We start from the raw sequence: 23917 nt of genomic DNA on the forward strand, positions 1-23917 counted from the left end.
GCAAATTACTACAGCACTCAACTTTCCTCACTTGTCTAGTGGAAAGCAGTTTTTAGTACTTAATAAATAAACACGTATCCAGACGTGTCTAAGGGTCAGCTCCCAGTGATTTCTCCTGTCTACCTGATGAATCTGGGCATCTTGGGGCAATGCAGCAATTGCCTCATGTACACAGACAACCCTCTTCTCCTACCACCCAACACTACAACCTGTGAGAGATGCACTTATATAGCCAAACTGGAAGCAAAGCCCTCTTCACCCAAGACTGGACTAGACAGTCAAGAGGAGAAGGTAAACACTTACACCACACTACACTCATCACATAGTCCCTCAAAACCTACACCACCAAAACACACACATAGAAACACAAAACACACACCTACATTCGCTGAGGCTCTCAATAAAAACCTGCCCAAGCATCAGGGGCATCCAAAGCATAACTGCAAGCAAACTCCACCCCGCAACACAACCCAAATGACACATAGCCCACAAACTCAGTGTGCCACTCAACCACAGCCCATAAGGCATAGCAACGTACCCAACACTCATAGTCATAGGTGACTCTATAGTTAGGCACACTGATGTTCCACTCACTAGACTAAACAAGGAGAAAGTCACTGTCAGCTGCCTGTCAGGTGCCAGGATCCGCCACATAATGTATGCACTCAGGTCACTCCAGGATAAGTACAAATATGACACTGTCATTGTCCATGTTGGTGTAAACGACCTGAGATGTACCTCCCTGGACTACATGAAAAGAGACATGGAGGAGCTCTCCGATCTTGTATCCCAGGCAGGTATGACCCTAACCCTGAGTAGCATCCTGCCATCATGCAGAATGGTACCACAGTACAAGGACAAAATGATTGACTTCAACAATTGGCTAAGCTTCTCATGTTATTCTAAGGGGATCCAGTATTTGTCTGCCTGGGACGACATGATCGACAGTCCACAATGCTTTTCTAGGGATGGCTTGCACCTGTCGCCCTTAGGATTCCAGATACTGGCTAAGGCTCTTGCCAACCCTATAGTGCCTTTTTTAGGCAAGGTTCAAATGACAAATTCACCACTGTAACAGGTACAAGCAAGCAAAATCTGAGGGTAATGGTACTCAGTGCTAGAAGTCTAAACCTCAAAATGCACTCACTCGAGGCACTCCTTAAAATGGAGAACATTGACATCTGTGCAGTGACAGAGACTTGGTTCAAAGCTCCAAAGAGCACCCCTGCATTACCAGGCTTCAATTCATACCACACTTTTCGGCCACCTAACCCAGAAAAAAGCACTAAAGGCGGAGGCGTGTCCATATTCATTAAGGATATCCTCACCTCCAGGCTAGTTGCACAGCATTATGCATCCGAGATTATCCAAGTGCAACTAACTCTGGGCAAGACCGCAATCCAAATTGTAGCTTGCTACAGACCCCCCACCATGCCCCAGGATTCACACTCCTCATTTCTTGATACACGGGAAAGTATTAGGTACAACCCAACACCCTAATAATGGGCGATTTCAACTACCCAACCATTAACTGGGAAAACTACTCATGTACCAACTCTTTTGCTCAACATTTTCTAGAATTCATAAATTCCAATGCCTTGGATCAACTTATTCACACCCCCACCAGGGGCAGCAATATCCTAGACCTGGTCATTACCAACATGGGAAACCAGTGTTCCACACCAGAGGTCAATTCCTCGTTGGTCAGATCCGACCACAAGCTAATCAGCCTAGACATCTACATCCCACCCCCACCCCCAATTAGGGAAACCATCATAAAAAACTTCTCCAAAGCCAACTTCATACTTCTTAAGACAGAAGTGGCAAACTTCATGACACCCATGCAGACGGACAATAGTGATATGACTGCCGAATCCTACACAAATGCACTTTATAAGCACTTACACGAGTGCATGGATCATGCTTTCCCTAATAGAACCAAGATGTTATCCTCCAAAAAAGGAAGCCAATCTGGTGGTCCTCTGCCATAAACAAACTTTACAACAGAGGAAAGAAACTGTTGCAAAAAGGAGTAAAATCCCATGACTGGAGGAACTCCTTGGTCAACTTCAGTAAGAAGCTGAGATCCCTCATAAAATCCTCCAAAGCTAGTTACGAAAACAAAATTGCCACTGACTCTAAAGACAACCACAAAGCATTCTATAGCTATGTCAAGTATCTAAATGGGAACACTCAGATCTGCTCTGAGTTACAGCACAATGGCACTAAATATACAGAACCAACTGATATTGCCAACATCCTAGCAGATAGGTTCAGTGCTAACTTTACCCCCCTCTCATCCCCTAGAGGGCCCATCTCTATACCGGAAGAATGCAAAGTTCCTATAATCACGGCTGCACAGGTAAAAAACACACTCTCCAAAGCCAAGAACACAGCATCCATGGGACCTGACAATATCCCAGGCTGTGTTCTACATGAACTACAGAATGAGCTGGCACCCTACCTAAGTACCATGTTCAGTCATAGCCTCACCTCAGGATTTGTACCTACTGAATGGTGCACCATGATGGTTATCCCACTCCACAAAGGGGGAGCCACGACGGACCCTGGGAATTACCACCCCATTAGCCTGACGAGCCTGGTCTGCAAGGCCATGGAACGTATCATCGTGGAACTCATAAACAAAGACATTGGTAATCTCCAAACTCTGGACCCTACCCAGTTTGGATTTGTAAAAGGCAGATCATGTCTCCTAAACCTGATTGACTTCTTTGAAGCAGTCACTAAAATCATAGATGAGGGTAAAATGGTTCACACAGCTTATCTAGATCTCGCCAAGGCTTTCAACACCATCCCCCACTCTGGAATTATAGATAAGCTCACTAAACTAGGTAAAAATCCCTATGTCACAAGATGGGTTGCCAACTGGCTCATGGACAGAACCCACACTGTGAAAGTAGGGGATTCCAAATCTGACATCAGACCAGTGACAAGTGGAGTACCACAGGGTTCATCCCTGGGTCCTCTCCTGTTTGGTATCTACTTCTCTGAAGTGCAGGCCAGCACAGAAGGTCTTTGGCTAACAAAGTTTGCAGATGACTGCAAACTAGGAGCCATAATCGAAACTCCTAACGATGTGGACAAATTACAAAAGGGCCTCACTGAGACAGATACCTGGTGTCAAAGCCATGGCCTGAAGCTCAATGTCAAAAAGTGCATTGTCATCCCCTTTGGTAAAAACTCTGTACCCATGAACTACCACATAGCTGGTAGTCTACTTAATGCCAATAATGTGATAAGAGACCTTGGGACACAGGTGGACAGTAGTCTCTCCTTTGATAATCACATCGCCACAGTGGTCAGGAAATCCTTCTACGTGGCTCATCTCATCACAAAATGTTTGTCATCCAGAAAAAAAGAGGTCATTGTTCCCCTCTACTCATCACTCATTAGACCCATTATAGAGTACAACGCCCCTTTTGGTATGTACCTCACAAGACATCTACAACAACTGGAAAGACCACAGAAATACCTCACAAAGAGGATTACTGGCCTCAAACAGATGCCCTATGCAGACCGTCTCAAAAAACTACAGCTTTACTCCATCGCATTTCGCCTACTCAGGGGCGATCTCTGCCTAACATACAAAGCTATGTCAAACCCAGAGCTGTTGGACATGCTCCACTTAAAGAAATCCCAATCCCTCCGAGCTACACGCACTAGGGACCTAAACCTTGTCACCACAATAAATAGAACATGCTGGAGGGATAGATTCCTGTCCCAGAGACTTCCCATACTCTGGAACAGACTACCTATCTATGTCAAACAGAGCTACTCATTAGCACTCTTCAAGATAAATCTTGATGATTGGATGGGAAATGGGAAATTCACCCCGGGGATCACTTCTGTGACTCTGCTCGACAGGGGCACAGGAAAATAATTTTCTTGGGTGGCGAAAGCCAGGGTACATTTTTTGGCTAGGCTTGTATGGGCCCTAGGGCCGATAGCCTAGTACCTACCTATGAACCTATGAACCTAAGTCTTTAGTGAAAAATGATAGAAGTATCGATAAAATGGGTATTATGTGCAGTCTAGATATGACTGTTGACAGGAAGAGTATTAGATCTATCATCTTAAAAAACTGGAAAGTTTTAGAATGTAATTCTGATTTGATGGCTTGTATTGACTGTGGCCCTCAGTTTATATATAGTAAAAAATGTAAATTTAAAAACATTATTAGAGAATGACAATAGTAAAGTGTTTTGATATCCTTACAAAGGAAATAACGTGAACGGTATATATAAGTGTGGTGACTGCACCATTTGCAGATATATTTTAGATGGACCTTTTATTAATTTAGACCATGTTATGTCCACAATACTTATACCGGAAGTTTTCACTTGTAAGTCTAAGGGAGTTGTTTATGTGTATTGTATGGTCCAGTTGCCATGCTTATTATATAGCATGCCTACTAGGGGTTTAGAAGCAAGAGTCAAGGAACCCCCTCAGAGGATGAAGACAAATATGCTGAACAGTACGCCAGTGTAGTATACAAGCACCTGTACAACCTCATGGACTCAACTATACCCAACAGAACTAAAACCTGCTCCTCAAGGAAACACAAACCTATCTGGTGGGCATCCTACATCAACAGGCTTTACAACAGAAGGAAGAAACTGTTGTCCAAGGGTAAAAAGGCACAAATTTCCAATTGGAAAAACTAATTTCTTAGCCTCAACAAGCAAATTAGATCACTAGTGAGAACTTCCAAAGCCAATTATGAATCAAAACTATCCTCCGAAACAAAGGCTTACCACAAAGCCTTTTTCAGTTACATCAGGAACATCCATGGCAAAGCCCAGGTTTGTTCTGAATTAGTTCTTAATGGTACCACTTACACTGAGCCTGTTGACTTAGCCAACCCGCTAGCAGATAGTTTCAGTGCAAACTTCACCCCCTACCCCCCAAGTCCCATTCTACAACCCCGATACTTGACCCACACCTCACATCTCCATAGATCAAGTGTTAAAGGCCCTATCCAAGGCAAGGAACACAGCTTCCATTGAATGTGATAGTATCCTAGGCTGTATTCTGCGCCATCTCCACCAAGAACTAGCCTCACCATTGAGAACCCTATTCAGCCATAGCCTAATTTCAGGCTTCATTCCAGCAGGGTGGAGAAATGCCATTGTTATCCCCTTGCACAAAGGTGGTGCCATATTGACCCTGGAAACTATTGCCCCATTAGCTTGACAAGTCTGATCTGTAAGGCCATGGAGCATATTATTATGGACCTCATAAACAAGGACATAGGCAATCTCCAAGCACTTGATCCCACCCAGTTCAGATTCGTCAAGGGCAGATCTTGCCTGTCGAACCTGGTTGACTTTTCTGAGACTGTCATCAAGGGACTGGAAGGGTAATTCAGTACATACAGCTTACTTTGACTTGGACAAAGCATTTGACACGATCCATCAGTCGAGCATCATCAAAAAGCTAACAAGCTAACACAACTTGGCATAAATCCCTATCTCATCAGGTGGGTTGTCAACTGGCTCACTGATAGGACCCACAAGTTCAAAATAGGTGCCTCCACCTCTGGCAGCAGACCCGTCACTAGTGGTTTTCCCCAGTGATCTGTCCTGGGACCCCTACTGTTTGGCATCTACTTCTCAGAGGTCCAGGTAAAGATAAAAGGCCTGTGATTGACCATGTTTGCACACGACTGTAAGTGGGGTGCTGTCATTCACTCCCCAGATGATGTCAACATACAAAAAGAGGATCTCACAGCAATGACTGGTGCAAAAGTCATGGCCTTAAGTTAAACACAAAAAAATGTATTATCATACCATTCAGCAAAAACATGGACCCTACTGATTACCACATCAATGGCAACCCCCTAAGCACACAACCTGTGGTGAGAGACCTGGGTACACAGGTTGACAACAGTCTCACCTGCTACCATCATGTAGTGACAGTGGTCAGAAAAGACCTTTACATAGTTCATCTCATAAGTAAAGGGGTTGCATCCAGAAAAAACAAGGTTATTACCACTATGTACTCCTCCCTCATTAGGCCAATAATTGAGTACAATGCCCAGTTTGGTATGTACCTCTCCAAACACCTGCACCAACTGGAAAGGCCACAGAAATACTTCATTAAGAGAATCCATAAGCCTCCAACACCTGCCTTATGTGGACAGGCTCAAATCGCTATCACTCATCTCGGTATCATACAGATTGTTCACAGGTGATCTGTGTCTCGCCTACAAGGCAATCTCAGACCCTGCTCTATTAGAGATGCTCCATATCCATAAGTCTAACTCCTTGCACATTACCTGAGTGAAAGTCCTAAATCTAATACATAACATTAACAAAACCTGCTGGAGAGACAGGTTGATCTCCCAGAGGCTGCCTCATCTCTGGAATAGACTCCCCATACACGTCAAAGTTTGTCACCGACCATCTTCAAGAGCAACCTTGAAAAGTGGAAGGGAAACCACACATTTTTCCCAGAGGTTCCACCTGTGTCCCTCATTGACAAGGGCGATAGGTGCTGACTGTGGTCTCTTTTTTGGGGATAAACTCTTGGCTAGGCTTGTAAGGGCCCCAGGGCCATTAGCCTAGTTATCTCCTATGATCCTGTGAACATCTTTATGCTATAAAAATCTAAAGATGAAACCAATGCCCTTTATAAGCATTCACAGATTTGAACTAATTTAAAAAAGTTTCTTTTTATTATTATAGAAGCAGTTTCCTTGGACTTGAGAGGGGGCAACTTTAAGAACAAAGCTGAGCAAAAAGAAACATTGTGGCAACTTAAACTTGAGGCTGACAAGGCACCTGGCCTTAATGAAAATGTGAACATCAAATGTTTCTTGAAAGGCAGAAGGTTAAAGTTGTTCAAAAATTAATGAGTTTTTTAATATGTGTCTTTAAATTAATTGGTGTTTTTTTTTACATAATTGGCAATAGATTGTCATTGGATGGTCTTCTTTTAATTATTTTACAGTTGATTTGTTCTGAAGAAGTCCTTGTTTGGATGAAAGTGGAAAAAAAATGGTGTTCACGCTATTTTCATGGAATCTGTCCTTTCCATTTCCCTTAAAGTGCTGAGTTTGGTGTTTTTTTGGTGTGAGTCACTCCATACCCAAGGCCAAAGCCAATATTTCCACCAGTCCTCATTCAGTATATGCCATTGGAGACTGTAACAGTTTTATTTTTGGTTTCAAAATGAGAATCAAACTGTGTTTTCCAAAATAGATCAGCATTATACTTTTGTGAGTGCTGCGAATGTACATGGATGAATCACTGGAGAAGCCCATTGACTTCAATGTGAAGTTTCAGTGAAACAGAAGCTCCACCTGCATAATGGACTAACTACTTCAGATAATAGCTGGTAATAAGCCATACTGCTTGCACTAATGAGTTCCACATACAGACAAAGCTATATTGCAGTGTTTGGTGAAGCTGAGTGAACTGGGGACTGCAAGCATGAGCAACTGGGCATAGTGTGAGCCCTTCTTGTGCTCCAGTACAGAAGGTAGCAGTGTCCCTTTAGCTAAAATCAGATACAATTTGCTGGTTGGCTAATTGCTCACATGCCTGTCCCTTTTGTTGGATGGGGAGAATGCAGACATGATGGCCAGCACAGCCATTGTGCCTGCATTTATCAGTCCATCCTACAGGTGGAGCTCCAGCACTGGATGAAATCATTGCCACACAGATCCTTGTGATTGTCAGACCTAGTATTGCAGGCAGTGAGTCTGCAGTATCAGATATGTCCCTCAGGTGGAGCTGCTGTGTTGGAGACATTTGGACAGAAGCCATGACCCCACTAAGTCATTGGTTAAGATATGCTATTCTAGGAAAAGGCAATGATATTCATTAATATAGCATTAGCTACTCCTAGCATAGTGAGTCTTCACACCATTTAGTACTTTATTGTTACATTTTTTTGAAATAGGTAAACTCTGTATTCCATCCATGAAAGATACCATATCACGAAGGCAAGGTAGAAAAGTAATTCAGATTAGTAAGATCACTATGTCAGAGGCTCTCCAATCTAATATACCAACATTTTCCGAATCTATTCAGAAAAATTACTTATTCAAAATGAATCATTCCAAAAATGAATGGAGACTTGAAATATACTGGTATTCCTGGTTCATTTCTTATCACTAGACCTTAAAAAACTGGCAGTTTTGTCAAATGCCTCAAATAGCCAGAAGGTATGATCACAAATATGAACAATTATGTGGTCAAAATATTTGAGTAAGTTTAAAGTTTAAGGTAAACTTACATTTATGTGATTTATGTGTTGTAACCTTTAACTCTAAAATATATGCTGAAGTTTGATTTAACCCCTGGGTAAAGTTTATGTCAATACCTTTTCAAAAATTAGTGAAAAAAGAGAAATTCCTTATTAATCTTTAAATCCACAATAAACTTTCTAAATATGATGCTTAAAAGGAAGCATTTTGGTCAGAAGGATCTGCGTTTTTAATAGAACTATGATTTTATGTATTTTTTTGGATCGTACTGATTCATCAAATGCTTCACTGTAAATTAAGTTACCTTTACATAACAATTTTCCCCTTTGTTCTAAATACTATAAAAGTAACAAATTATAACTTTTTATTACTGAATATAAATTCAAATACTGAAATATTGAAATATTGAATATTCAAATACAAGTTCACACACTGATGAATCTGAGTTACCGTACTAACCTAATGAAATAAAAGGATTCTGAAACCAGTAAGTAGTTATACATTATAGTCTAATATAGATATTTTTAATAAAAAATTTTGTCAGGTATGCAATTTTAGATAAAAGCTTAGAATTGCTCCAAATGTGGATTGAGACCTATATTCTTTATCTTTTATAAAACTGCTCCATTCCTATTTCATAATTAGTCATGTTATGCCTGTATCACCCATTCTAAGTTAGAATTATCTTTTGCAAAGTTTAATTAACTATATTCATCACGTAAATAACCTGAGGATGGTATTTTGCACATTCTCCTTTTTTTTTTTATTTGGCTTTCCTGTTTTGATAGTCAATAACACACAGCTATCTAGGATATAGAGGTTTGTAGGTAGTGCTGATGTAAATACAAATTAAAGGAATAGATTTGTGCCATGGTGATATTAGGCAGAGTACACAGTTCCATATAAGGGCTACATACTATGGGTCTGGTCTTCTAGATTGGTGAGAGTGAAATTCTTAAAGCTAAATACTACCCCTGCAGAACTAGAACACAAGACGATGTATAACAGAACTGCAGGTGGTAGAAGAGGCTGTAATAGCGTCCACTCGCTACTAGCCACAGACAGGAGCAGACAGACACATACACACAGACACTCACATGTGCAGACACACATATACATACTTATGCTCAGGCACATTGATATGCCGTCAAACACTGACACACTGTCACTCACCCACAGACACACAAATATTGAAACACTTCCAATCACTCACATGCAAAGACACTGACACACTGTCACTCACTCACAGATATACAGGTGTGCTTTGACCTTTAGGGAGATAGGGTGACAGACATTTATAGAGGAAATGAACTTGAACATTAGATAAAGAGGGGGCAATGTTATTACAGTAGACTAGTCGTGATTGATGGTAAGAAGGAGAGAGGAATATGTAAGCGGAAAGTGTAGATACAATAGTACTTAGTGATTTGGGAAAGAACATCAGCATTATCTAGCATTTAGGAGATGAACATGGAGGTCTCTCTTAAAGCTAAGTATATTGTTTGTTCCCTTATTTTAGCTGGGCATGGTAGTCTGTATCTGGGAAATATAATAGGAGTTCAGAGCATTCAGTAATGAAGTTTGGAACTCCCTCTAAACTCACACACACACACACACACACACACACACACACACACACACACACACACACACACACACACACACCCATAAAGATATATGTAGTTTGACTTTTTTCTGTTTAATAACCTAATCTGTCATAATTATATAACAAAGGCACTAATTTCTTATTATGAGACAATTTCACTATTTAAGCCATTGTTCAGTAAGCATAACCATTTCCTTACACTGCATTTGAATCATTTAACATCTCATGAATATGTTCTGCACATCTGAATTACTTGGTAAAAAAAAAAACTTTCAATTACATCTTAGTACAGCCTTCCTAAAAGTGCAAACTGATTTTCAGTTTCATAGGTTCAAAAGTTTAAAAGACAGAGTCACTCCAATGCCATAAACATTTTGCCATTACCAACCTTGCTAGGAGACCATTTGCCTACAAGGGGGCAGGACAAATCAGGTTGACAATGAGTATATGAGCCTGCTATATAATTGTTATTTATTTGTTTCTTAAAAGATGTGAGGGTTTCAGTCTTTCTATGAAATGGTTGACTATTCCTGATACTGGGGAAGCACTAGGTAATAAATATGCCCATCCAGTGTGTTTATTGTTGAAGGAGATTCACAGCTTTAGTTTTAGTGTGTGTGGAGACGTTTGTTTTGTCAAGATGTAGGAGATCAAGGAGGGAAGAATCTGAAGGCACATGATGTTTGTGAAAGTAACTGATTATAGGTAGAATTGCATAGTGAGTAGCAGTGATGTCTCACAGTGCATGGTTTGCACTGTTTACATTCTCAATGCTATTATGTAAACAATAATATTAATTCTTTGTTTTTGTATTATGCTGGCATGTTTAGCTTACAGTACTTGAACCAGATTGAATTCATATTAATTTTGTCATCTCTGTTGTCTGTATTACTAAATTGCTGGCAATTTTTATTGAGCTTTTCTCCAGGGGCCTCGTCTGAAAATGGGCTCTTTTGGCATAGTTGGACTTTCCTGACAAACAAATCTGTATAAGCAAAAAATAAATAATGGCTTTGGTTAAGTTCTTTGCTGTGGCTTCTTCCATGTGTAGCCTGCATACTCACCCAGTGTGTGTGTGTGTGTGTGTGTGTGTGTGTGTGTGTGTGTGTGTGTGTGTGTGTGTGTGTGTGTCAGCTTGTGCATCTTGTTATAGTCATAGTTTATCAGAGGCAGGCCTATAACACACACACACACACACACACACACACACACACACACACACACACACACACACACACACACAATATTGTCAGGTGCATGTATAACTCTTCTGGGTAAAAAAAAAAATAAAACAGCAAGCCATTACCTTTCAAAATAAAGTATTAAATACAACAAAGAACAGCCAGACCATCAGAGTTACAGCTTTGTATAATGAAACTACAAAACGCTGATCCAATGTGTCATGCTCTCCATGCTAGAATGATTTGTTTTCACTGCACCTTTGTTTTAACTTTGCCTGTCTTCCAGGTTACCTCCCTGGAACCTAGAGAGAAAGACTATGATCTTCCTTTAATTTATTTCATACCCCTATTCAAATATTGCCAATGTAGTCTACACAAGAAGGGCTTTTGCCTTTTGCCACTCTCTCATCTACCAAGGAAATTTTCAATATTCATTGTGACATTTTTGTTTTAAATGCAATGCTATGCTCTATAAATTGGAACTACATTTTAATAAAGATATATATATTGCTTTGTGTATTCTTTATCCCAAGACATTCCTTAATGTATGTATTTATCAAGGCATAGCTCATTTTGGGAGAGTTGTTCTCCAAATGATTGAGAAGCATTTTTTGAATATGATAAAATGTTTAACTGCAAGCATGTATACCCATAGCCATGTGCAAAATCTGAATCCATAGCAACAAAGTTCATAATTATTAATTTTATTTCTTCCTATTTATCTATGTGGATAATGCTACTTGTGCTATAAGTGACCATGAGGTAATATATGAACATTAAATCATTGTGACTGATCTATATTTCACAAACATTCTACTTAGGAAAGACTATAACCATGACAGAACAAAATTCTTGCATTGTTTTGGGGCTGTTTAAGTACATTACAGTAGGCATACATGTACAAAAATAGAATGTCAATATCACATATAGGGCACTAGCAGGCATAAAACATTATTTATTTAATGTATGCATTTAATTGCTTATTTATTTACTTACTTATTTAATTGTTTATTTCAATGTTTAACCAGAATAGAGTGTTGATCAAAATTGACCAATCTGACAAGCATACAGTGATGAGAGAGAGAGAGAATAAAATATCAGAACAATTTTATATATAATATACTCATCAACAAAGCAATGCACATTTTATAATGTACAACAGAAGTCCAAGAAGAAGATGACAGTAAGATGAATAGTTTTAGAGACATTAAAAAAATATGTTTAGTGAAACAGTGAATCACCATAAAATGGCACAACCAATAATTTATTAAGCACTTTCACCCCTTTTCAATGGACTTCTTCAGAATGAAAAAGTCATCTCACACATTCAAATTTATATGCATACAAATCATGTGACAAGTAAAGTCTTAACCCATAATCCATGTTGACATCATCTTAAAAATAATAAACAAAAATAATAACAATATTCTGTATCTATAAAATGATAATAAACTCTATAATTGACATGGCCTCATACATGTTACAAAGCATTTAATGATGATGACACAATTAAGTCTCGTGGTTTATCATTCTGGAGTTTTGACTGCCGTACTGCTTCTCTATTTTATTTTATTTTTAAGGTCAACTTCTCTTAAATCTGATGCATCCTTTTCAAGAGCATAGAAAATATTTTTTTTATGATCTGGTTTGTCTAGAATGTAACTATATAATGCATTACTGATGGTCTTAGACTTCATATTATAATGATGTTCCAGTATTTTCTTGGTAAAACTAAAGATGGTTGCACTTATGTAAAATGTATTGCACTGGACACACAACACTAAGTAGACTAGACCCCATGATGGACATGTAATTTTATGCTCAGCATAAAACACTTTACCTTCAGAAGATATATAAATAAACTTCCTATCCAAAATAAACTGACATGCTTTCCAAGCACTACAATGATAAATGGCCTTGTCATTATTATTGAAGTTGCCTTTAACTGATGTATTATCACTGTGTAAACCTTTAAAACTGATATTTTGTATTATGTACTACTTCTGGTCTTTCACCTACAGCTTGACACAATTCTGAATTACCATCTTTAATTTTCTAGCAGTTAATCAATATCTGACTAACACTTTTGGTGTCAACTGACATAACCAACTTGGTAAAATTTTTAGTATAACTCTTCCTATTAACATTAAGTGTTGTACTAGAAATCCCCTTAGCAATAATGGAGGAGGGTTATAAAGTACTTATATTGTCAATAGAATACATTGCTGTTTTTTCCAAGTCCCTTAAAGGGTAACTTAAGTCTAGAAATACTTTAATGATGTTGTCAACTTCAGTCAAAAATTCATGATCTTTGCTTGTCAGCCTGGTCACCCTAATAAACTGACCCTTTAGTGTGTTCCTCTTTATAAATCTGGGGTGATTATTTGTATAAAATAAGTAGTTAGTTGCAGAGTTTTTTTCTATATACTTTGCATATCTACATCCATAAAGACATGTACAGTATATCTAAAGCATTGACATTGGTTGCCACTTTAGTAATAAGAAACTATAAAAATGTATTAGATTTATTTAAACTTTCAAAATACTGAGCACATTTATTATTGGTTCCACTCCAAATAATAAAAAAATATCCCTCATAAATATATTATAAAATCTAATTTTCACAAAAAAATTTACCGTGGGCATAATTTTTAATTCCCACCAAGCCATAACTAAGTTTACATAGGATGCTTCTGCTGTTGTCCCCATAGCAATGTCTCCAATTTGTTAAAAATAAACTTCATCAACAATATTATATATATATATATATATATATATATATATATATATATATATATGTATAGACACACACACACACAAATATATATATATATATATATATATATATATATATATATATATATATATATATATCTGTATACATTATTCAAAACAAGTTCCATTAAAACCATCATTGTTCTTTTGATGTCAGACCAGGTAGTATATTTAATCAAAAATGAATTTAGATAATATAAACCATCCTCTGTGGGGCTTAAGATAAATAGTGACTTAATATCAATAGTAAGTAAATACGTCTCATCTCCAATGATATCAAAAGACATGAGCCTGTCCAAAAATAATCAAGAATTCTTAATATAAAAAGACAACTGTTGTAACAGAGGATTACAATAAAAAAAATCTAGATATAAAGAGATAGTCTCAGTGATAAACCTACTCATGGAAACTATTGGCCTAAATGGGGATGGGATCATGTTTTTATATGTCTTTGGGATGAATTAATTGGTTAGTATTCTATTGGTTAGGATTTTTAATCAAGTATATATAAGTGGATTTTGTAGGTCTGTTAAACATTTGATGAAGTCCAGTGTGGAGGACGAAAACGCAACTGTTTTTTGTAAAAGTGTCAATGACAGTGTGTTGTTTTTAACAATAAACAGTGAATTCGTAGTTGCGTGTTCCTGGCTTTGGATACTGCTCTCTGGGCTTTGCATTCCACTTTTTCTTGGTTTGGTTGTTTTGGAAAGCTTCCCACTTAATTGTTATTTGGTTTTGTTTGCGGTTAGCCATGGAGAGGTGTTCTTCGACTTTGAAGGGACATGACAATTTGAGAGAGTCCCGGAAACTTATCGGGCAATTAACTGAACTGGTGGATTTACTCACACCGTTATGTAAGTCCTTGGTGGGGACGAAAATACAGGCACTCCAGGCTGCAGGAAGTGGTGCTGATGAACTGATTTCACACAAGCACAAAAGGAAGAGGGAGCTTATTGGCGATGAAGTTTCTGCCGGCGATCCTATGGCACCAAATGGTGGATTTTTTAACCCTGCAGCTACCCGAGAGTGTTTTTGGAAGCTAGTCTGGACAATATCAACAGCGGTGTGGGTTTGAATATATCGAATTTGGGTTGTATGAATTCAGGTACTGTTCCTTCACCTAGACCCATAGAAATTTGCGACTGGTTGAATAAGAATTACTGTTTCAACATTAATAGTGTCAATAGTAAGGGGCCTAAAAATGAAGACTCCTTCAGCAAAAAAATGGACAGTGTATCTAAATTAATGTTTAAATACAGATCTTTGTTGATAGAGAATGCCTATTTAATGGAATGCATTAGTAGGAATATTATTCCTAAAGGGTTGAGAATTTACAAATACTCAAATAATGTACAAATGGGCTCAACGTTTCATAAAGAATTAATGGAAGTTTTTAACAAATGTGGTTTGGACATTTTGAAATTAATTATTAAGGAGAAAAATAGGAATTTAGAACTATTGCAAAAAGATATTAATGAACTTGATGGGCTTATTAAGGAAGATATTTTGTTTAGTATCAAAGAAGAGAGAGATAAATATTTTAAAGTAAGAAATGATATTGACAATAAATGTAAGAGTTTAATAGACAGAAAAATGGAGAAATTAAAACGTGATTTGCAGGATTATGCAAATGATGTTAGCTATCCCAACCCCCCTCCATCCCATATATATAAAAATAATGTACATTATAATAATAATGTTAGGATGAAAGAAAAGGAAGGATATAATTTCGAACATTATTTTAATGATGAGGGATGGAATGAATATGATAAAGAATTTCCCCCCTTAGAGAGAGAACAGGGAACTTCTTTTATTCAGAGACCTGAAAAAGGAAATTTTTGTATGAGAGGGGGGAGAAGGGGGAGGGGGAGATACTAGATAGTAGTACCCCTGACCTAAACATGGATACAAATGGGCAAGAAATTGTGATACTTGGAAACAAAAACATTTTTAAGGAATTTACTATTTATAATTATAGTGATGTATTAGAAAATGAATATTTTTGTTTATTAGGAAAAGGTTTTAAATTCATTCCACAAACAAGAGGTGATTTGACAAACACACTCCTTGATATCAAATTATTTTTAAGAAAAATTAATATGGACTTGTTTTTTAAAAATGAAAGGCCTAACATATTAAATACTAATCAGATTTTAAATAAGAGATCTACGTTCAACCCCCCCCCCCATTCATCCTCAACTTAAGAATTTAGAAGATGTAATAGAAAATGAATTGAGAAAAATGCAAAAGAGAGTGAGATACAAAATGAATTTGGACAAAGGAGAATATAGGATATTGAATGACTTAAGATTGAATCAGAATGTAAGACTAATGAAGCCAGACAAAGGTGGAGGGGTGGTAATTATGGATACCATTATATATGAAGGTAAAATGAACCATATACTCAGATATGAAACAAAATACTCAGTGGTCTCTAAAAATGAAATAAATTTAGTGTACAAAAGAATTGACATGTTATTAGAGGCTATGTTCCATGAAGGAAGTATAGATGGAAAAATGTATTCTTATTTAAGAGTGGATAAACCAAAAATACCTGTAATATATGGTATCCCTAAGGTTCATAAAGATGTTACGGACCCCCCCGCTTAGACCGATAGTGTCCGCAGATGGTTCAAAAACATTACCATTACCTAAATATATACATATAAAAGCTAAACACATTTGGATTAATAAGAAGGCAATTTTAAAGGATTCATGGGATTTATTAAGGGAAATCAAACCAGAATTTTTTTCTAGAGACTTGGTATTTGTTACTATTGATATAGTTGATTTATTTTCTTCTATCCCATATACAACTGGTATGAGAATGTTTGAGGATGAAGTTTTTCAAGACAAGTTACTGACTCATAAAGTGAAGGTAGTGTGCACAGGTTTTATGGACATGGTCCTGAAAGATAACTATTTAATATTTAATGGAGAATTTTTCCAACAAATAAAAGGAGTGGCCATGGGTGCAGCCTGTGCACCTACCTTTGCTAATTTAGTACTGGCCAATTGGGAAGAAACATACATTCTCAGTTCGAGCTTTAATACCTGTTGGAATTTATATCGAAGGTTTTTGGACGACATTGTCATTTTTTGGACAGGAGGGGTTGAGAAATTAAATGAGTTCTTGATTTATATTCAAGGGACAACTGACTTTCTTAAATTTACTCATAACAAGTCGGAAATAAGTTTGCAATATCTGGATATTGAGGTATATAAAGGGATCAATTCCTTTGAAACTAAGGTATATAGAAAAACAACTTATTGCAATTCATTTTTGCACTATGACAGTGCACAACCAACCCATTGTAAAAAGAACATAGTTAAAGGACAATTTGTTAGGGGGTCACGGATGACGAGTAACTATGAGGATTTTAAGAAGGAGTGTGGATTGTTAGAAAATATGTTTTTAGATAGAGGTTATCCAAAGGAATTTATTAGTAATATAAGGCCTGAGGTGGAAATGGGAAGACTAAATAGATTTAAACCCATTTTGGGAGAAAAAGAAAATAATAAGGGACAAATGGATATGGAAGAAAAGAATAGTAAGGAAGACTACCAACATGCCCTGATTCTGGAATACAATGCTTTAAATTATGTTACTAAATCTATATTCCAGAGGGAATGGGCTAGATTTAGAGCCCTTACAGACTTGGATGGAATAGTAGCAAGTACACCTAAGATAGTGTTTAAAAATTCCAGTAGTATTAAAGATATGTTGGAATATAAGAAGAAGGAATCTAAAATGATTGGTAACAATATTAATGGAAGAAAAACTGGTACCTTCAAATGTGGAAAATGCAACCAATGTGAGTTTATTGCCAACAAAGAAAAAATCTATGTGGAGAGTAGAGAAAGATGGATTAGTAGTAAAGATATTTATAATTGTGAAACTAAGGGCTTAGTGTATCTTGCCACCTGTGTAATATGTTACTCCTTTTATGTAGGTAAAACAGAAAGGACCCTAAAAAGGAGAATTTATGAACATAATTATGACATAAAGAGAGAGAAAGAAACAAATGCTCTATATAAACATTCTAAGATATGTAAAGAGAGTAAATTAAATTTTTTTGTGATAGAGCATATCAAAACTAGTAGTAGAGGGGGTCCTTGGGAGGACACTATAAGTTATAGGGAACTATGGTGGCAAGTAACACTAGAAGCTAATAAAACACCAGGTTTAAATGAACACGTATCCATACTTCCACTTTTAAAATTAAAGGCATCTAAGTTATGAGAATTAGTGTAATAGGCCTTTGCTACACTAGGTGGTGCTATTTCATGAAATGGCGGTGATTTGTCAGTTTTTTATCTAAATTCATAAATAACATTTTATAACAATTTTAGTTAGGTCTTTTTAATCATTAATTTATTATTTGTTATTAAATTTTTACAAGTTGTGTTTTGTAATTTAAGTAATTTAACAGGTCAGTAAAAGTTTTTATATAAATGATTTTTTTGAAAAAGTGATTTTAGACAGACATGACATAATATTTATGAATATTTATGAGCCCAAATGTGAAGTTGATTTGTAGATTTGAATTAATTGGTTAGTATTCTATTGGTTAGGATTTTTAATCAAGTATATATAAGTGGATTTTGTAGGTCTGTTAAACATCTGATGAAGTCCAGTGTGGAGGACGAAAACGCAATCGTTTTTTGTAAAAGCGTTAATGACAGTGTGTTGTTTTTAACAATAAACAGTGAATTCATAATTGCGTGTTCCTGGCTTTGGATACTGCTCTCCGGGCTTTGCATTCCATTTTTTCTTGGTTTGGTTGTTTTGGAAAGCTTCCCGCTTAATCGTTAATTTGTTAAAAATAAACTTCATCAACAATATTTTATATATATAGATACACACACACAAATATAAATATATATATATATATATATATATATATATATATATATATATATATATATATATATACATTATTCAAAACAAGTTCCATTAAAACCATCATTGTTCTTTTGATGTCAGACCAGGTAGTATATTTAATCAAAAATGAATTTAGATAATAGAAACCGTCCTCTGTGGGGCTTAAGATAAATAGTGACTTAATATCAATAGTAAGTAAATATGTCTCATCCCCAATGATATCAAAAGACATAAGCCTGTCCAAAAATAATCAAGAATTCTTAATATAAAAAGACAACTGTTGTAACAGGGGATTAAAATAAAAAAATCTAGATATAAAGAGATAGTCTCAGTGATAAACCTACTCATGGAAACTATTGGCCTAAATGGGGATGGGATCATGTTTTTATATGTCTTTGGGATACCAAACAAACTTATAATCCCAGTGTTAGTATTACACAAAAAACATATTATTTCTCCTTTATGAAACCTTGGGAAAATAGATTAGGCAACATATTGTTAATATATTGATATCTGCTATATATTTCACTTTAAAGTAATCATTCAGCAGATTATAAATCACTTTAACGTAATCATTCTTATACATCTCAACTATAGCCTCAGCCTTATCCTCTTTCATATAACTTTGATCATTGTAGACCATTAAGGTTCTTAAAGACTTATGTTTATCTATCATATAAATTGAAAAAAATCGTACTTACGTATTATCACAACCAGATTTTTGCGGTTGCGGTAATTCATTTGTTTGCCTAAAAATGGATAGTGGGAGTTATGTTAAGGTGGAATTTGATGTTTTCAGTGGGTATGACTTAGTTTGTCCTTAAATTTGGTAAAGTAAATAAATGTGGAAATGGGAATCTTGGACTGTGTACTGTAAAGTTGGTTACACTGCCGTTGTGCCACAGGAAATGAAATATGGACAGCTGGGAAATGTTTGGTTGAACTTCTGTTGTCCTGTAACATGGATTACTTATAAGTTGTACAATCATTTCTTCAGAGAATAAGGCACAGAGACCTGCAAATCTTTTTTTTTTTTTTTGGTAAATTGTTAGATTTATTGTTTACAAACTGTTGAATAGAACTGACGTTAAGGAGAATAAGTAAAGGAATATGTATGTGCACACTTTATAAAAGTACTTGTACAGTGCAGGCTGTTCTGTTAAGTGATAGTCCAATAATCATTTTTTTGGAGTCATTGACAATAATGGTTTATCATTTGGATTCAGATGGTGTTATCCTTGTGGATACTACTTACTGTTGGACTGTTTAGTGGATGTTTTATGGCAGCATACTTGTGGTTTGCTCAGTCGCTGGTTTACTGTTTGGAACGTGCCTAACACATAACAGGACTTAGAAATTAATATGAGTGGCATGATTTTGGAAATGGCATACCTTCAAACAAATGCTCATTTTTCAAATATTACACTGTTATTCCTACCTAAACAAAGTGTTTTTTTTTTAAAGATAACATTCCCTTTGTGATTCTGCATACAGTTCTGGTTTAAATTACCCACGGGAAAGAAAGCGATATTATCACAAAAATCTGGTTGCAATAATATAAGTACCAAAAAAATGTTTTGAAAAGATTTATTCTTTAACATGTTTTAAAATCTTATTTTCACAGACATCTTGAAATGTCTATAAAGCAGATATCAATGGAGGATTAAACAATGGAGATGTAACAAATTCAGTCATATCAATTTAACATCATGTCATAGAAAGTCAATATTTAATTTATATATGAACAGTCAATTCTTTTAAAGTGCCACTTATTTCAACTCTTTTTGATAGTACAAAAGAAAAGCCTTTTATAAGAAGATTTAACTTTCTTTAAAACACAGTTAAATTGAAAATGTGCATTCCATCTACTGTGATACATCTGATAGTATTGTTTAATTTCTGTTGTATGATCCCTCCTTTGGCCTATTCCTCTCATTTTCTCCCTCTTTCCCTGTAAAATTCTGTCTTCGATGGGAAATACTTTTGTTTTACAACATAATGGATTATATTTTCTGTGTCCCCAAAGTTCACATTTATACCTCTTTCTTTTTCCTCCAGGCAAACTGAACACCAAAGTGGTAGAAATTTGGCCTCACTTTCTAAAAAAAAACTTCATTCTTAATGGTGATAGCACCATTTCTCTTGGCCAGATTAAAATCACTCATTTAAGAAAGGGGAGTAAGTAAACCCATTTTTCTAGGCAGTAGGGCATCTCTGTATTTTATCCTGGTTTCTGGAAATGATAAACTTACTTTCTTTTCCTACTATACAAAAATAGTCTGATATTCATTATTTAAATTAGCAGAGGACAAAAGATTTTGAAAGGTACTTCCTAATTTATGCAGTTCACCAGAGTAACTTTGATATAAAACCTCATGTTTAATCAAAATCCTCAGAAGATGCAAACTGCAATTGTTAAAAATATGTCTTAACTCCTGAAATACAGCATTGGAAGTTGAAATATCATTAGGGAACTTAAAAAGGCTCAGTCTCTTAAATGCAATCTTTAGACTGATATATTTGTTTAAATAAAGACTGCCACATAAGTTATTTTTTTTATTTCTTCTTAAGTAAAAAAATAGTAAATTTTTATTAGCTTTGTTGTTTTTAAAGATTAGTAGAAGAGGCATTCACAGTAAAATCTTCAAAAGGATTTACTGGAGTTTTTAGCAAAGCTTCCAACACACTACCGCCATTGACCTGAAGGTTACGTATTGAAAGAACGAAAGTTACAAAGTGCGAACGCTCAGATGAGCAAAAATGCTGCAACTCAAAGGGTTTTTTTAACGCAGTACAGTGAAGGTTGGAATATTTGCCCTTTCTTCACTGTAGTGCAGTCTCAGAGTTAGAATATATATTTAGCGGGGAGTAATGTTTTCGAGTTGCAGCATTTTCGCTCATCTGAGCATTCATACTTTGTAACTTTCGTTCTTTCAATATAGACCCAGTGGTGAAAAACTTTCCTGCACTGCACACCCACCAGACATGTTTGATTCTCTAGCATTTGATCATAAACTATTGAGGTGATTACCTGGAACTAGTGTGACATTCATATAATAAGCCAATACCTCTTCAAATAAAACTGGTCAATTTTGCATGCAAATCAGCCTCTGGGATCCATAGTAATGGAGGCTTTCAAAGTAATCAAGGCTTCCAAAACAGCTTTGATGGAAACAGTGGATGAATGTACTGTAATGTCTTCCAAATAATTCACATTATAAGTCTTACATGCTGCAATACCTTCCATAGGAATGAGATGTAAATATGGATTGTGTGTTATGACTTCACTTGTCATATGATTTGTACTCTTATAAATGTGAATGTGTGAATTGGCTTATTTATTCTAGAAAAAGTTCTTTGAAAAGGAATGAAAGCACTTAATAAATTATTGGTAATTTGTGCCATTTTATGATGGCTCATTGTTTCAGTTTTTGGTCTCCACCATTTACAACTGAGTTGGTTTGCATCGAGTCATATATATATATATATATATATATATATATATATATATATATATATATATATATATATATATATATACACACACTGATTGACAAGCATACAATGAAACAAGAATTGAATACAGTATCTATACACTGATTATCGAAATATGCAGCATATAAAGGAAATAATGACTGTGTGACATATGATGGTGATTATCAAAATATGCAGCATATAAAGGAAATGATAAATGTGTGATGTATGACAGAGAATAAATGTTTGCAAATAAGGAAAGTGGACTGGTCAAATTAACTATCTTGGCTGCAACTTGGGCTCTAGGCAAGTTTTATACAAACTCCAGGATTCACAGAAATTGACACAGCAGTACAACTGAACTGGTGTGTTCATTGTGTCTCTTCACCTTTGAAATTTGTAATCAATCACATGCAGCAAGATCAATTACTCTTTAACAAGAAATCTTGATGAGAATGAATCTGTCTCTACTGATCAGTCAGCTTGTGTTAAGTAATACAGGTCCTACAGACCCCACAAATGTACAGGTTCACTCTCCACAATTCAGGCACATACAAGGATATACACTTACACACACACACACACACACACACACACACACACACACACACACACACACACACACACACACACACACACACAAAATGATCCATCCCTGAATCAACGTATCCACACCCCTACCAGGGGCAACAATATCCTACACCTAGTCATTACCAACATGAGTGACCGGTGTTCCACACCTGAAGTCAACTCCTCTTTGGTCAGATCTGATCATAATCTAATCACCCTAGATATCCACATCACGGCCCCACTCCCCATTAAGGAAACCATGGTAAAAAAATTCTCCAAAGCCAACTTCATGCTTCTTAAGACAGAAGTGGTGAACTTCATGACACCCATGGAGTTGGACAATACAGTTATGACTGCTGAACCCTACACAAATGCACTCTATAAGCACTTGCATGAGTGCATGGATCGTGCTATCCCAAACAGAACCAAGATGCTATCCTCCAAAAATTGAAGCCAATGTGGTGGTCCCCTGCCATAAACAAACTCTACAACAGAAGGAGGAAATTGTTGCAAGAGAAAGTAAAATCCCATGAGTGGAGGAGCTCCCTGGCCAGCCTCAGTAAGAAGCTGAGATCCCTTATAAGATCCTTCAACCTAGCTATGAAAACAAGATTTCCACTGATTCTAAGGACAACCACAATGCATTCTATAACTATGTCAAGAATCTCAATGGCAACATCCAGATCTGTTCTGAGTTACAGCACAATGGAACAAAAATTACAGAACCAACTGATATTGACAACACCCTGGCAGATAGGTTCAGTGCTAACTTTACCCGCCTGTCACCCCATAAAGGGCCCATATCTATACACAAAGAATGCAGAGTCCCTGTAATCATGACTTCACAGGTAAAAGCAGCACTCTCCAAAGCCAAAAACACAGCATCCATGGGACCGGACAACATCCCAGGTTGCATTTTACACAAACTTCAGAACGAACTGGCTCCCCACCTAAGCACCATGTTCAGTCATAGTCTCACATCAGGCTTTGTTCCCACTGAATGGCGCACAGCAACAGTTATCCCACTCCACAAAGGGGGAGCCACCACTGATTCTGATGCCCTATTAGCCTGATGAGCCTGGTCTGCATGGCCATGGAATGTATCATCATGGAATTCATAAACAAAGACATTGGTAACCTCCAAACTCTGGATCCCACCCAGTTCAGGTTTGTGAAAGGCAGATCTTGCCTCC

This window comes from Protopterus annectens, chromosome 1.part2 (genome assembly GCF_019279795.1).
Source record: "Protopterus annectens isolate FY-2018-M chromosome 1.part2, PAN1.0, whole genome shotgun sequence".
Classification (NCBI taxonomy): Eukaryota; Metazoa; Chordata; order Ceratodontiformes; family Protopteridae; genus Protopterus; species Protopterus annectens.